Source organism: Papio anubis, chromosome 10 (assembly GCF_008728515.1).
Source record: "Papio anubis isolate 15944 chromosome 10, Panubis1.0, whole genome shotgun sequence".
Lineage (NCBI taxonomy): Eukaryota > Metazoa > Chordata > Mammalia > Primates > Cercopithecidae > Papio > Papio anubis.
The window spans coordinates 88,196,105-88,199,790 of record NC_044985.1 but is presented as its reverse complement, the minus strand read 5'-3'; the positions used below and the strand labels follow the sequence as shown (position 1 = coordinate 88,199,790).

At 41.3% G+C, this 3,686-nt stretch overlaps 1 pseudogene; it reads right to left on the bottom strand.

Annotated features, from left to right (window-relative positions):
- Window positions 1-217: 217 nt before the first annotated feature.
- On the bottom strand, window positions 218-3,434 carry LOC110740997 (annotated as a pseudogene).
- Window positions 3,435-3,686: the final 252 nt, after the last annotated feature.

Genomic DNA, 3,686 nt, shown 5'->3' with positions numbered 1-3,686 from the left:
TCCTTTTGTCCTCCTTTTGCCCTTTCTCCCTCTCTCCTTTCCCCCTCTTCTTCCTTCCTTCCTTCTTGCCTTCCTTCCCTCCTAACTTACTTCCTTCCCTCCCTCCCTCCCTCCCTCCCTCCCTCCTTCCTTCCTTCCTTCCTTCCTTCCTTCCTCTTTTTCTTCTTCCTTTTCCCCTAGGACATGAAGGAAGTTTGGGCAGTTTTTGGTGAGGTAATTCTATGTGGCAAGCAGTACCATCTCCAGGCCACAAGGTTTGAATGAATCTGCTTCAGGGTCTAGGTGGCTGGATAAACAGGTACTCAGGTGATGAACCAGGCTTCAATACCCAGCCCAATGTCACTGTTCCTAGGATGTTTTCCCCAACTCCCCCAGTTAGAATTAATCTCCCTTTCCTCCAGCCTCCTATCTATAACACATGAGATTTGCTTTTATTCTAGAAGTTATATTCACTTCTGATTCTCTGTACGTGTCCATGTGGTGAGGTGAATTGAGGCTTCTAACCTCCATTCCTTCCCCTCTCCTCCCTATCTGATTTGGGACAAGACACTAAGTCAGGCAGGGAAGAAATCTGGTAATTAGTGAAAAATGACTAGAAAGAATTCAAATGTATCAGGTAGATTATATTTGTAGTCCTCAAAAGAAAGATAATTATCATGGCAAAAATATTTAATATTACAAATCTGTAAGTTAAAATATAATCAGCTCCAAGACAGAAGGAAATGTCTCAATCACGCTGGTATTCCCAGGGCTCAAGGCATTGACCAGCACAAAGTAGAAATCGTGACTTTAGTGAGGGTTAAGAGGTCAAGTCGAGGATCTGGCTGCTCACATTTGAATCGTGGTTTAACCACCCTAACTACCATAGTGACATGCCCAAGTTACTTAACTTTTCCAAGCCTCATCTTCCTCTCTACTAAAGGATCTAGAAAGAATTCCATAGAGTCGTGAAAACAAAATGATGCACTCCGTGTAAAGTTCTTAGCACACTGCCTAGCACAAGTAAAGCCTCACTAAGTGTTTGCTATTATTAAAATATCTGTACAAATGAGCATGTATCAGCCTCAGCCATGCCTTATTTCCTTTGCACACCTCAACCAGCTCTCCCAGCCAGTATGAACAGAAATGGCATTATCTTCTGATCATCAACTGCCTTGCATCAATTACCTTCCTGTTCCTGTCCCTTGTCTTTGGAAGGTGCTTTTACCTCAAACAGCTTCTTTGGCCCTGAACCACTTCTGCTTACAGCCATTGCTTATGATTTCACCATTTGAGGGTATATTCATTTTTTATCTGGATTCACCTGAATAAAAATCCTGCAGCATGGAGAAGGGAGTGTAGGGAGTGGCCTTCTCTGGACGGCACATGACCTTGGCATAACCCTGACTGTCAGATTGGCTTAGAAGTCCTGACATACAATGCCACATCTTCCATTATCTCTCCCTTCCTATAGCATTGAGTTTATTCACACTGCACTGTAGTAACTAGATAAATATCTGCTGGATACTCCCAGACTGCTGTGGGCAGTTTTGACGATGTAGAAGGGATGGTACTAAGCCATCTGATTGGGGACAATGCAGTTCTAAGTCACTGATTGGGGGAGAGTTGGTCCTAAGCCATACATCCCTCCAGAAATTACCTTTAAATTATGCATGTCTTTTCTCACTTCGTGGGAGAAATCCAATGCGGTCTTTCCCTTCTAAAGGCAAGAAACAGATAAGAACATACTGGGGGTTTGTTTCTTCTTTTCTGTATCTGTGATCAAAGCAAGAACAATATCCCTGAAGTTCAGGGCTCAAGGGTTCTGGACTTTAGAATCAAATCTCTCTTTATAATTTTCTTCTTCAGGTATTTCCAGGGGAAAATCATTTATTCTTGGTACAAGCGAAAAACGTGTTTGGGTTTGACCTGCTTAATTCTCCCTGAGTTAAACTACATGTGAATAAAGAGGTTTTTAAAGCAGATCCATGATACATTAAGAAACCAGAGCTCATTAAAGAAAAAGAAGTCTATGACAAGATTCCCTCCTGCCACCCTTTTGTAAAAACCCCATTTCAAAGATAATTAAAAAAGTGATTTTTCAGTGTAATTTCACCCCTAGTTGTAAAGGGCACAGAACCTTTTGAATAGCAAAAATTTTAAAATCCAGTGTCTTGAACACAAATGCAATCTCTTTCTTTTCCTTTCTGGTGTAACAGTGCTTCTGAACTCTATTTTACTGGGGTGAAGAAAGGGGTAGAGAAGAAAATAAAAATCCTGTTTGTTGTCACTAGAACACCATAGGAGTTCATTTGCTTCCTTCGAATTTACATACAATTTCCACTTAGTGATACCCCTCTTTCTTTCTTCATGGTGGCTTTTATTTAATTCTATTGCCTTGCTGTTAGTATATACAAGGCTATACCTAGAAATTCCCCAATTTTTTTTTTAACTTCAGACTTTAGGTTTATTTAGGACTGTTTGCATGTGTTTCTAGAATATTTACTCTAAAAAATGACAAGACAGCTCCCCCTCAGTGAGACCCTGGCCTAAATATATATGCTTTATTTATATAGTGAAAGAATAACATTAAACATGGACGCTTTCAATGTATGGCACTGAATGATGATCTACACAGGGCATCCTTCAAAGGTTGCAATTAAGGACCCACCTAGCTTTTCAGCAATACAAGCCCGATTGAGATCTTCTGGCCCATTCATGTTTATGCCTTAAAATTCCTTTTAGATTGCATCTTTGGAGCTTGCGTAGTTCAGTTTACTTTTCATAGGTTCTAGTTAGGTGCCCACAAAAAATAAAAATTAAAAAAAAAAAGCACAAAAATCCATCAACTCTTCTTTTCTGGATTCCTTAGTTTCAAAGTGTGCATCATACAAAGCATAGCGGCAATCGTTTTCAGGGAGCATTCCCACAAAATGCTTGAAAGGACCAGTTGTGGTTACGCCAACATCTCCACCAAGATCTCTGTGCCTTCTTCTACCATGAAGCACTTTTTGTCTGCACTGAAACAAAAAATAAAAATAAAAATAAAATTGACAGCCTTCTTCCTTTTTTTGATTTCTTCTGGTGTGGAGCATTTCCAAACTTGCATGTCATAAAAAATGCAACATCATCACTAACTTGCACTCCTGAGGCCATCTTCTCTGAAGTAGTCGCAGGGTCACAGGAAGAGAGAGCCAGTGGGTACTGAGTATCCTCCTCAGGGCTGTGGACCAAATCTTACCACGAAAGAATTTTCTGAGGCCTCCATAGTCACTGACCTCCCATCCATGCCTGCCTGTTAAGTAGCTTCCCTATCCCAGGAATTTAGCCCCACCTAAAACCAACAGTATGTTTTAGAGTTAAGAATAAACGCAGCCAGGTGCAGTGGCTCATGCCTGTAATCCCAGCAGTTTGGGAGGCCGAGGCAGGTGGATCACCTGAGGTCAGGAGTTTGAGACCAGCCTAGCCAACATGGTGAAACCCCATCTCTATTAAAAACGGGAAAATTAGCTGGGTGTGGTGGCAGGTGCTCTAATCCCAGCTACTGCAGAGGCTGAGGCAGAAGAATTGCTTGAATGTGGGAGAAGGAGGCTGCGGTGAGCCGAAATCTTGCCACTGCACTCCAGCCTGGGTGACAGAGCAAGACTCTGTCTCAAAAAAACAAAAATGAAAATAAATGCACACATATATTCTTTAACATCTCTGAT